Source organism: Pseudopipra pipra, chromosome 3 (genome assembly GCF_036250125.1).
Source record: "Pseudopipra pipra isolate bDixPip1 chromosome 3, bDixPip1.hap1, whole genome shotgun sequence".
Taxonomy (NCBI): Eukaryota; Metazoa; Chordata; class Aves; order Passeriformes; family Pipridae; genus Pseudopipra; species Pseudopipra pipra.
This window is the reverse complement of record NC_087551.1, coordinates 59,554,300-59,567,766: the sequence shown is the minus strand read 5'-3', so window position 1 is coordinate 59,567,766 and position 13,467 is coordinate 59,554,300. Positions and strand designations below refer to the sequence as shown.

General features: G+C 38.6%; 1 protein-coding gene and 1 long non-coding RNA gene across 2 annotated transcripts in view; one reads left to right on the top strand and one right to left on the bottom strand.

The window, feature by feature from the left end:
• Positions 1-3,248: 3,248 nt before the first annotated feature.
• LOC135411630 (uncharacterized) lies at positions 3,249-12,894 on the bottom strand. Its single transcript, XR_010429237.1, has 3 exons — positions 6,570-12,894; positions 6,218-6,323; positions 3,249-6,042 (listed from the first exon to the last, which is right to left on the bottom strand). It is a non-coding gene; the product is annotated as an uncharacterized LOC135411630 (long non-coding RNA).
• EYA4 (EYA transcriptional coactivator and phosphatase 4) overlaps positions 12,721-13,467 on the top strand; it is a 152,244-nt gene continuing 151,497 nt past the window's right edge. The window contains 1 exon segment of the mRNA XM_064649448.1: positions 12,721-13,148. The gene's annotated coding sequence lies outside the window, so the exon portion shown is untranslated.

Sequence of the window (13,467 nt, the reverse complement as noted above, 5' to 3'; positions counted from 1 at the left end):
TACTATAAAGAACCTGCCTTCATTTTTTTTTTTCTTTATCAAGCAAATGTTTTGTCTTTAGTTTCAAAGAATCACAGAATGGCTTGAGTTGGAAGGGACCTTCAAGACCGACTAGTTCCAACCCCCACCCCCATGGACAGGGATGATTTGTCCATACTGAAGCTGTGCTAGCTGTCTCGGATCACCTCCTTTGTCCTGCATGTGCCTTGGATGTTTAATCTGTTTTTCTGAGAAACAGTGGCAAAACATGAAGTTAATAGTGAATTTATAAACATAAAAACAATACCAGAGGCTGTTAAACAGAAGACTTTGGCTAGTGTATGCTCTGTAGGCTTTCACAGTTCTTTGTGGACTTCAAACTTGTACATATTTACAGGTCTTTACACTATCGACAGTGAGCAAGTAGCGCTTTTGAGTTCTCAGTTGTTTAAAGTTGGTGTACACTTTTCACATATAAGCAAAATGTGAGAAAAATAGGGTTCATTCATATTTAAACAATTCATGGTGAGTTTACTGTTTCTATTTTTTTTAAATCTCTGACTTTAAATTAAAAGGAAAAAAAAGAAAGTTAAACGCAAGAATTTATAAAATCTTTTCCAGTTAGACTTTTCAGTGCATGGATGGAAGTTAAACAGCTTTTTGTGTTGAAGAGCAAAATAAACAAATATGCTGTGTAAATGGAAAGAGAAAGAAAACAAAAAGCTGCACAGTCCTAGGAGTAAAACAACTTTTCTATATTTTATAAAAACAAAATGAAGACTTTCATGAAGGCTGAAAGACACTCAGGACCTTCAGTGTTCATACAATTACAAATTATTAATTTACCACAGGAAAAATTAGATTAAACCAACAATTAGAACTCTATGTTTTCAAGAGTTTTTCCACATTAAAAATTATGTGTTGTTGGTTTTAAAAGGATTTTTAATGAGTCTGTTTAAAGCAATTTTAAACGGGAAAAAACTCAGCTTCAATAAAAGTATTAGAAGATATACAAAAATATTAAACATCTTGCACATAGGAACCAAATATAGCCTTTCTCAGCACAATGTAGATTTTAAGAACTAGGATAACTGGTTTACAAGATTCATTTATAATCAGAAACATCCATATCAGAGAAAATAAAATAACGTGATAACAGCAATAATGGGGAGATATGGACTATGTAACTAAAGACTCCAGATTTTTAGTAGAAGCATCTATTTAGAAAAGCAGGGTGGAAAAGTTATTTTGCTGTCATTCCAGAAGCGTGAGTTTAAATTATGCTGAAGACAATCTTCCAGTCAGCTAAGGAAAATAGGTACCTTGTCAGACAAGCTGAAGAGCCAGTTCTCACCCGCTCTCTAAGTCTCTTGTGCACTATTGACTATACAGCACCAAGCCTGTCTAAAGTCAAGAAGCATTTGGACAATGCTCTCAGGCACATGGTGTGATTCTTGGGGTGTCCTGCACAGGGCCTGGAGTTGGACTCGATGATCGTGATCAGCCCCTTCCAACTCAGCATATTCTATGATTCTATGATTCTATTATGCAAGCCGTCTTGACCATTTGAGCTTCTTGGGGAAATTAGTAGTGCTTTGAAAAACTACAAACAAACAAATCCTAGTCATAAATTAACCCAGGGCAGAATTTTTTTACTTCCATTTTTTGTTCAATTCTCTACCCTCATTCCTCTATCATTCGAGCAGAAATACAAGATGAACGAAGCCAAGTGCCCTAAGTTTTGTGTTTCATGAACTTTTATCCAGTTTATCTGCTAGATATGGACAGTTTCTCATTTTATGAGTTGCGCCATTAGTCTTCACTCTGACTCAAAAAAGGTAAGTAGATCAAAGAAGGTATGCAAGAAGAATAAGGAAAAGGCATTTCACTATTTGTGGTGTTTTCCTTACTCCAATGTTTAGAGAGATAGGTTGTTCCTATGATAGATCTCCCTTTCTGCTGAAAACATTTAAGTATACAGCAGCATGTGGCTCAAGCCATGTAGTGCTTGCTTGTTCATCTATGTAAACTACCACTTTTTTATCCTTGTGATTTTTTAAATTAGTTAATACATATTTACAAGGCTACAGTCACTACTTGTAGCAAAAATGTACATGATTCTCTCTATTCACTTTGCTTCCTGATGATAGTTCATTTATTTTGACAGAGCTGCTTTGCTAATATCACAAACAGTCCGTGTTTTTTTCTACACTAAGTGCAGCCTTGTTGAATGTGTTCATGCTAATAGTTAATGGCAAGTGTAACAGGAAGGAAGCCTAGAAGTCCATGACACTTCAATAGGTAATACAAAACAGAAGATAATTCTGCATTTGGGAAGAGGGGAGATACAGTTTATTCTCTAACTCTGAAAATTAGAAAAAAAAAGCCAAATAATTTGAGAATGAAAATTCCTACTTATTATATGTCTCATATTTAGGGTGCAGGATGCACCACAGGGTTTGACAGGAGGCATGGTTTCTGTTCCATTTATCCGTACTGAGGAATTGTTTCACCCTTGGAAGTATTTTAATTATTCTACTATGTTTGCTTTCCTGCCCCCTTAAATCTGAAGTTCTGCAGGAAGGTTCTTTCATTTTCATTACATGGTCATGTAACACCCAATATAACAGAGCCCCACCCTGGACTGACACATATTTTATTTCCCAAAGCAAGAATAAATCTGGAAGTCTCTACTGTTAGCCCACAGCAGTGTTCATTTCAGTTGTATAAATCTCTGTGGTACATATGAAAGCTTTGATATGGAAGCTAGGGAAAGACAGCACCATATTTAGCATCACTTCAGCTGCCTCTGTGGGATCATCCCATTAACCTTGTGCGGACTTGACTTGCCCACCTTTGATTTTTCTTTCTTTAAAAGCTTTTCCACAGGACTCATGTAATATGTCAAATTGTTCTATTTAATGGGGGCTGTCAGGACTCTTTCCAGAGCTCATCAGTGCTCCTCTTTAATTAGCCAGAAAGACCACTGTTGAGTGACAGCAATGTACTCTTCCCATAGGGTCCCCAACCCCAGCTACCACAGGGCATGTGAGATGGAACTCGAGGGTAGTCATCAGTTTCTGGCTTCCAGAACAACACTGTCAGATGATAACCACCCTAAGGTCATGAAGCCAGTACTACAGCTGATAGAAGTTTTTTTTTAAATTAAGACTTCCCACGCCGCAAACTTACCCTCCTCTTTCAGTAATTTTAGCATAACTATAAAAAACATATATATAGAATGAAACAGCCACTAAAACTGTTGATATCTGAAAGTTTATTTTTTACATATTTGTGGTTTTCTTCGTCCTCTTCTCTTGACTTTTGACATGTGTGTTTTCTCATATACTTAGTATTTGCAACTTACCCAAACACCAGGGAGAATACTAGCTTAGGATTCCTGTGGAGGTGGAAGAAGTCTTGCTCACAACATTCACCACCTGCCTCTTCTGTAGACAGAGGATTTGTTTACAGCCTTATAATCTGAGGTACCTGGGTAATCAAAGCTCTGGATTTCTGCAAACTCAGATTTTGTGGTTTCCTGAAAATAATAATTCATGCTTTATTTCCTTGTTTTCTATAAAATAGTGCTAGAAATATTTATGCATATTACAAGACGTACACTTTACATCACGGGTGTATAATTGCCAGGGAAATATCAAAAAGCTGTTAAGTACTCTTTTAATAAAACACAATTTCTGCATTCTGACAATACTAATGGAATTATTTTACAATGTGAGTGGAAGATGCCAAAACTAAAATGAAAAAAATCCAGAGAAACACAATAGAAAATGAACTGGCAGTTCCCAAGAGACTAAATTAGGGCATAAGGAATGGTGCCTTAATCTTAAGGAAACTCTATTAAATGTGAAGTATTACTAAGCTATCTATTAATCTTGCTAAAATGACATGAAATTCTAATTTAACTGAAATACATATATAATTTAGAGAATAAAATATAATAAGGACAATAAATCTCTCAAGCATTTGTAAACAAACTACAAGTGTGATATTTGCAATACAAATATAATATACACTGAATCACTTCAAACAGAAAGCAATCACAAGAGGAAAAGATATGGGCCAATGTCAACACCTTGTTATCTCAGCATTATAAATTTCACCAAATTCAGCTGCTACAAGAGTGTAAGTCCTCCCTCCATGGGCCTTTCTCGCAGATAATAATACAGGCTGCAACTACTACAGAACTTCAGTACAATTCAGACCAAGAACTCTCTCCTACACAAGATCTCTTTTAACTTTGTTCTTTAGGCCTGTTTCTTCATCATTAAAACCTGTAAGAATTTTAATTGCCAAGTACTTCTCAGAATTAAAATTACAGAGATTACTTTTCCTTACTCTAATTTTCACCCAAATATTAGTGACAGTAGGGAAAAAATGCCACCACATTTCTACCTATAGAGACTGAGAAACTTCTTTTTTCTGATGCAGAAAATCTACCTCCTCCATAGAGAGCTAGCAGGTATGTCAGGGGCGTATTGCTTTATTTTTCCAGATTGTTCCACTTGAGAATAATTGCTGAAACAGACACCTTTTTGTAATAAATACTTTTTTAAATAATGTATTAGTTACTTCAGCAGTACTTCTCACTACTAGAAATCCTGTTTCACATTATGATTGATTCACAGCAGTATGCACAATACCAAACAAGACAAGTAAGAAGGTTCCTGAATACCTGAGTAATCTTACTACTTCACTTGCCCTCTGTTAATCTTTTCCTCCTGAAAGTCTTTAACCACGACAAAATGGTTTTTAAACTTTCAAATAGGTGAAGGCAAATCTGATACAAGAGCATTCCCGCTCTTCTCCTGGCTCTTTGACATCGATGCCATTACCATTCATCTTCAGAAGTGAAGGTACCAGGAAGGAATGCAGGAAAACCTCTCTGCCACATCATCTGGAACCTGGCAGAACGAGGAAAAGGCTCCAGCACTGGTCGCCCTCCTCCTTATCAATTCATCAAAGTCAATTAATCTCTGACTTTTCACAACTAACAGTGTATTTACACAACTGAAACAGCATTTCCTCTCGCTGCCAACTATGGTAATTCCATGTCTTAACTACTACACTGTTAGAGCAAAGCCATGACACCATACATCTGAGCATCGTAACTATGGTTTATATTACCTATGAAAATATTTATTTATTAATTCTCATCCCCACGTAGGTAGTGTTAAACTCCTTCCACTATAGAGTAAAATTATTTTAAAAGTTGCTGCCTGTTTTCAGGATGCACGATGAGGAGGACTGCTATAAGGATTTTACTAATTGTTTGCAATGCTTGAGTAAATTGCCTATAAATTATGCAGTCTTCACAAGCTCTGAGCAGTAAAACTGTTATTACACTTTGCACACTATGTACCTCTAATACCCAATCTGAAGTTCATTTATCAACAACTACTCTTGTGTAAACAATCCATGGAGAAACCTGACTTGTTTTCACTTGTTATTGATGATCTTTCAAAACTCAGAAATTGCCTCCTCTTCAATTTCCTGCCACTGAATTTTTAGGTAATCACCTCATCAATAGTTCTCAATAAAAATAATTGCTTCCAGAACAAAACTCTCCCCAGAATTTAGGCCCTCTAAATTGGTCCCTCTCTGAGCTTCAAAAGTGTGAATAATAAAAATGTGTATTTAAAAAAAAATCTCAGAATGTGTATATGCTTTTATTAAGTCAGAAGTGGAGAAAAGTTTTGCCAGAACAGGATATGGAGAAGGGAAAATGAAACACAGGCTGTCACCTTTTAGAATATGTATATTTTTTTTTATTTTTCCGTGGAGTTCAATCTTCAGTCTCATTTGCACAGCAGTACAGATTATTCAAATGCTAATAAAGCACTCACATTCACAGCCAGTCACAAGTGTAGTCAACTAATGCAAAAAGGGAGGAGGAAGAGTACTTTGTACATCTTTTGATGAAGTGGTGTGCTATAGGGCAAGGAGTGGAGATTTATGTTAGTTGCTTTCTCATCATCAGTGGTCCACATCTTTTGTGTCCATCTCCTCTACTCTCTTTTTCACTGCAACAGCAAAGATGTTCTGAAACCAGAACCAAAATAGCCACTTGTAGGTCTCAGAACAACTTAGGAGCTTTGGCAAAACCTACACCATTTGGTTTTAATTGTTTGAAAAAATGCAAAGTATTTGTTACTAGAAAAAGAAGAATATAATGGGAGGAGTGAGGAAGGATAAAGGTTCAAGAAAGCACATTTACCTTGATGAACCTCTGCCTTCTGTTTTACACTACTTGGGACTGCTTTGGAGACTGTTGCCAAAAGCTTCCTTTTCCTGTCCCAGGACAGCTGTTGCCTAACTGCAAACTAATGGAGAGAAAGATGTGCATGTACCATTGCATCAATACTCAATCACACATAGCAATCTGTTTGACAAGTTCTTCTACCCCAAAAATGAAACTGAGAAGGTACATAATCTCCATTTGTCTGATGTAGGAAAATCGGCTGACTGCTGCTCAGGTAGCTCCCACAACTCTTGACATATCAATGTTGTTATGTTAGCTGAAACAAGGTTACATGAACTTATTGAGTTTCATATTAGTATATTCTTACCTTCCTTATAATGTGGAGCTGGTGGTTTCAGAAAGTACATCAAACAATCCGTTATTTCTCTGCTGAAAGACTGTTCCGTCATTCATGCAGTCCAGTGTAACTGCAGTAATAATGTCCCCAAAAAATCTACAGATATGCAGCAAGACATGTTCCAGTTAATACTAAAATAGAAGTGCTTCTTTCCACTGACTTCAACCAGTGGACTACCATGTCAGAGGAAATTTTTTTAGTAACTTCTTTTGTGTGGTTTACATGGGACTAGCTGGTGAGATCTCTGGGGCAGAGACCATGCCTACCTCTGCTTTTACAAAGTGCAGTAAGACCTCCAAGCAGAATGTATAAATTATGAGTAAATTTTAATAAGTAACCAAATATAAATATAATAACTATATTAATAACTACTAATATATTACATAAAATACTAGACCCATTGGAAGAATGCACAAGCCATGAACTTAAGTGATTCTTTCAGAGTATGCTTATTATTTCACAATCAGAATGGAACAAACCTCTTGCTGGACATCTTAATATTGAAATGCATAAAGAATGATTTAATAAGGAGTGTAACCTCAGGATTAACTAACAGCCATGTACAAAACAGACCTCTACAACTGCTGTTTAAATGTCCTTAAAATAACCTAATCAGTTTATTTCTAATTGATATCTCTGAGATTCAGGATGAGGTCCTCACAAAAAACAACACCTGAAGAGTGTGGTCAGGAGAACCCCAACACAAGACAACACTGCAATACTTACCGAAAAGGAAGAATGATTATCCCTAAATACTATGCCTGGTTTTCTGCCTACTACCATTATGACAATTCAGCAAATAAACTGGCAGTTTATATCTACATATACTTATAGATTATACTGAAGCTATAAAGTACATGTTCAGAAATGTCTAGTCTTTGAACCGAACATTTCAACAGGTGAAAGGAACTTGTACTTTGAAATAAAACAGGTTTTCTGCAAATACTCTTTGGCATAATTTTTTTTAATCTCTGCTTTTCGTTTTATAGTTTTTCTGTTTCCTTCCTCTATTGCACACCACCTGCAAATAAATGAGTGAAATTGCCTGAAATTCATTTAATCTTGTACTACTGGAGAATTGAATTCAATTATGCTTCTGGAAGTAACAGAGTTATTTTTAGGTAATGGTAATATATGGTAATGGTAATAATTTGTAGTGTCATTTGGCAATGTCATTTTTACTTCTATAAAAGATGTGAAAAAACTTATGGCAAATAATTCTTTACTGACTACATGTTATTATACTATAATGCAATACAGCAACAATATGATGTTACAGAGTAGTAAAAAGTTCTTGGTGTGAATCTGTATTTCAGTTTATTGCATAACAAGCCCAATCCTCCTGACGATGACATTGATGAATGGTTTACTATTGGTTTCACTGGAAACCTCAACATGCTGATAGTTGAATAACAAACACAACTACTCACTTACACAGATCATTTCTGATTAATGACAGTAAATGATGTCTTTGGTTTATGCTACCTATATACGTAACCAAAAACCATTTTCAAAATGCTGGGTTTTACGTCTTACAGGTTTTGAGGATGCTTTAAATAGATCTTTAAAAATAGCATGGTAGCCATATCAGAGTTATTCCATTGAAGAATGTTGTAAATGGATAAAAATAACCAGAGAGACGTTTTAAAATATGGTGGAAATTCCTAGAAGTAATCAAAAACTGAGGAAACTACATCTAACATGAAACTGATTAAAAAGTAAATTCAAGGGAATTACATTAAGCAGCAGCACTAATGTTTAATGAAACAGATTAAAATATTCACATTTTTATAAATCATCCATGGATTACTCTTTATTTTATTTATGATGAAATGAAATCTGAAACAAAATTCTACAGCCAGAATAAACATAGATGGGTGTGGGGCACACCCTCAGTTCTCCCCCAGTGCCAGAGGCTCTGGAGGTGAGGTAATGCCAGCCCTGACAGTTCTCTTACCTCCCCAACAACCTGACCTAATGTTGTCTCTGGAACAGGACTAAGACTGACTTTCAGGCTACATCTGCACTAGGAAATTATCTGAAGATTGCTTTCTGACCTGAGGCCATCTGTCAGAGCAGCGTTTCTGGAAAGCCAAAATTCTCATTATCAACTGTCTCATTCTCCAGCATAGGATGAATACCTGGACTAGTCAAAGCACCAGGAATCGTCCTTGACCCATACCACACCTCGAACTCCACCAGGGCATTTTTTATGCGAACACTAACTGATGAGAGCAAAACCACACCAAGAAGTAAGTTAACAGATCTGTGTGCTAGATCTATGTCCCTGATCAGTGCAGACATAGTTTTTGTATCCCACAATGATCAAGGAAAACATGGTTCATTAAACAAAAATATATGGCCCAATATTTTTTCTGGGTCAGCTCTGTAGATTACTTAAATGAAACCTCATGAAACCTACACAAAACATGACAGAAAGGTACCTTGCAGGAAGCAGACTGGGTCTCTCCCAGGAAGGAAAAAAAGATCCTGGTGTAATAGCAGGATACAAATTAAGATTATCAAGCACACCTCATTCCGCCTCCACAGGCAGCTGAAATAATGTAGGTTTTCATTTGCACTTAGCCAGCTTCATTTCAAGCAAGCTTTAGAATCAAAACCCACACTAATTTCAGTAGGACTTTTTTCTGTGTATGGTATGCAGAACAGAGCCCTCTCCTGGTAAGCACTGAAGATAATTGAGGACATCCCTGGCACAGTATTTGGCACAGTCTGCAGCACATATCTATGTGATGAAGTATTGAACGTAGGCACTCAAAATAAAATATTAGAAAAGCTCAGCTATTTGGAGCCATGGAACCTTATGATTGAGGTCAGATTTGTTTGGATTAAAAAATATATGGAAATCCAAATAACACTGAAATGATGCCATACTTGAAAACTGAAACCAAAAAATAGGTTATATAACATACTTAAAGGCACAGTTGGCATTTCAAGAGCACAATGACTAGCCAGTTGTAACCTGTTTTTGAACCCACAGCTGAACCCTGCATGTCGAATTACTGAAAAGGGTGTGTCACCTTCTTTTTAAACCTGAAATCTGATAACCAAGTCAAAAGAACCCCCATTCATTCTTTCTTTTTATGACTATAAAGCCATGAAGCACCAATAATTACCTGAAGTATATAGATCAACACACTTTGCCTAATTAACAGGCTTTTGGATTTCATACTTGAACCTGAAAATAAGAAGCCATATTTCAAAGCTCTGCTTTTGTAAAACAAAATTGCGACAGGTACCTAAATGGATGCAGCATATGGTAGGCACTTCAATAAATCATAATCATGATACATTGCCAAAATAGCGACTGTCTGTCATTAGTTTTTCTCAGAATAACTAAGTATAATCCCTTTGCTTAAACAACAACAAAACCTTGTTGTTACTGAGATACAATGTAAAAAAATATTGCTTTAATTTAAAAATTACTTATAAATATTTCAAAGTCCATATTGTTTTTAGCAACATATGCAAACATGATTCTCTGGAGCCATACTACTTATGGCTGTAATCTCACTACATTTCCCAAGGTAAATAGGGTTGGGTCTATAGTATTTGCATGGAAGACCTCCAAGGAAATTCCAAGTTACTGTGTGAATGGGTATTTGTGCAAGGTGACATTCTTCTGCTGACTCAGTATTGAACCAGCATAAACGATATGATCACAAGTGCTGTCTTTATTTAAGAGGTAAAACCAAGGATACCAAGCACTTGTGGACATTAAACACCCTGGTAGTTTTTGGTAGTGCCTGGTTTTGGTAGTTTTGGAGTGCCTGGCCAAACACCAATCTATATAATTACATCTTGCCTACTTACATTCCCCTATTGCTTTAAATAGATAAGGTATTATTCTTCTATTCTGGTGTAAAAGTGGGCCCTACAGACCTTCCTTGGGCTCTCTTAGGACTATTTCTAGCATGACCTTTTCCATGGTCACACAGAATCAATTTATTTGAACCAGTGTATTGTACTACATTTTGGCCTTCTGAAATCACTTCCACTGAGCTCACTGGAATTTACTTCAGCCCAAAGACATTGATTTAACAAAATCATCATTTAATTCCTACCCGTGAAAGTCACATTTACAATAAATCACTGTGAAAAACTGTTTGGTTAGGAGATCTGTTTCTGTAGGACTCCCCTCAGTCCCTTTTGACCCAGACCAAACACTCATTACATCTGGTACGACCCTGCTCACTCTCACCAAAATGAATACCAAAATAGCAACGTGATCCAACGACATCAAGACCAGGCCCCTTACTGGGAGACTTGTCTTGGGACCATACCATGTAACAACAGTGCAACCCTCCCATCTCTCCTCAATTTGAAGCAAGTTACACTGAGCAAAGATACACGCAATCTTTCAAGTCAGCTGTACCTTACATTTTAAGAGAGAGTGCAACAGATGTTTAAGAGCTTGCTTTAAAGTGATATGTCTATTAAAACAACCGATGTTACTAGGGGACTATTCCCCTTAAAGGAATTTGCTTCATTGAAGTGGAAAGAAACCAGACTTCAAAAGACCTTCATTATTACCGTGCTTGAGTACCTCAGGTTAGACCACTGCGCGCCATTCACAAGAAGTCCTCTAGAAAGGAAGGAGTTGTTAGCATGTTTCCCTGCTGAAGGAGCCTGTTAGCAAGATGCATGCTGGCACTAGTCACAACCTAGTCTGTGGCAGAGTTGTCAATTACAATTACTCCCACAAATCTGAGTTTTCTCCCTTTCCAGTTACTCTCTGAGCTCTCAGTTTCAAAATTCATTTTGTATTTCGGGCTTGTCCCACACTATGACAATTTGAAGGTTGGCTTTTGGAGGCTTTTTTAGTTTAAAAGATTTTCTAGTTGTATTTTTGTAGGTCAAAAGTGTTTTCTGAGTCTGTTATCTTTCTGATAAGTCTGTTATCTTGCTGTTATCCAAGACAGCAAATACAAGGTTTTTATAGACTTGTTTTCATGAAGATTTACTTCTCTTAAGCCTGAAATTATTTAGGAAAGAGATGACCATGTTAGTACAATTCATTGAATGCAAATTATGAAATTCAAAGGCAAACAGCTTAAGTTATGCTTTAAATAGTATCACCAAATGCAACGTAAGGAAAGAGAAGGCAGGTAGGAAAGAATCTTCACAAATCCATATTTTTCCCCCCCTCATTGCAGGTGACTTGCTGACCTCAAAAGCTTCTGACATTCAGTACTTCTGAAAACCAAGAGTTTTCTCTCACGTCTCTCTCTGAATATAGGGCTTAACTTTGCCTCCTCTTTTAAATTTTTGACTTACACCCTTTGGAGAGTGAAGTTAACTTGACAAAAAGAGGGTGATGCAGCTGGTTGGACAAGAGCCACTCAATCCACGCAGTGAAATAATACTTAGGAAATAAAACAAGGTGAAGGGTAAGAGCATGAAATGTGACTAAGCAATTATAGGTTTTCTTCCGCTTCCCCACACTAAGTAGCAAGAAAGACCATATGGAGCTGCTGAATTTTCTGCAGAAAAGAGCGTTCACTTTCAGAGCAGGAAAGGACTTTGCCTCCATCCACACTGGCCAGCTTGAGAATAAGCAGACAAATGCATTATGTAAAAGGGTACACCAACCACTCCTGTTGTGTAGCACTTGATCATTCATACACTCATAGTCCTTCCAAAAACTCAGGATTGCTTTATAGTATTGGTTTCTTGTAGAAGAAACAAATGGAAAAAGTCAAGTGGAGACTTCGCTACCTGTACTCGAGTGGATTGGCATTAGTCAACCTGTGACCCTTCAGGGCCCTCTCCTTTGCTCGCATCACTATTCACTGCAGATGTCAGGGAGTAGCAAAGGCGAAAGGCCCAGGCCCCGGGCTGCGAGGCCGGGGAAGGCCGGGAGGGACACTTCGGAGTTGTCTGGTGGCCGGGTAAACCGGCGGTCCATGCCCGCCGCGGTGTGCCGGGGCCGGGGGCAGCGGCAGCGCAGGCGTGCTGAGCGGGGCTTAGTAGGGCTGAGCGGGGCGGCGGCGGGTGGGCAACGGGACAGCCGGGCTGCCGTGCCGAGGTAGGGGCCGGAACAGGGCGCAGCCCCGGCGGCAGCTCCTGGCACAAGTGCGAAGCCGCGCGTCCCTGACTGCGCTGGCTCCCGCGGTCCTCGCCCCTTACCTCCGCGCTCCCGAGACGGCCTTTCTGGGCGGGAGAGCGAGAGGGGGTTACCTTTTCTTAGGAAAGTCCTGTCCCTTGCCAGAGAAACTTTCTACGTTCCTGTGCGTGAGAGGCAACTAGTTGCACTCGCTGAAGTGCGAGGAGTGTTTGGCTTCTCCCGTACTAGCCTCCTCCTCCACCTCCCCCTCCCTCCCCCCCAATTTCCCCTCCCGTTTTGCTCCGAGTTGCGCTTTATTTGTGTGTGAAGAAAACGGAGGGGGGGGAACTTGTAGAGGGGATGTTCTGGTTTTGCCAGAGGAACAGTGCAAAAGGGGAGCCTCGGCTCGGAGAAGGTACGAGAATAAATACATAAGGAGCGGCCTTAAAATAAAGGTAGCGGCATATCCCGGCAGCGAGAAGGTGAGTGTCTCTGACTTCGCCGTCCCCGTGTCTCTCTCCCACCTCTTCTGCTCGGAGGTGGAGGAAACCGGTTCCCTGTCGCATGTGCATGTGCTAGTATTTAGCGTTTATTTAGCATTCTTTTCGTGTTGGTCCGATGACAACAACAACAAAGTTACTGTAAAACAACGTGATGGGAAGGAACAACGGAGGGGTAGAGACGAGCTTTCGCCCCCGGCCCCAAGCGAGTTTAGTTGCAAAAAACCAGACTGGTCTCCGGTGCGAACGCGGTGAATTTTTCCACGCCCAGCCGGATTTTCTGCCTCTCTCCAGGTGACAA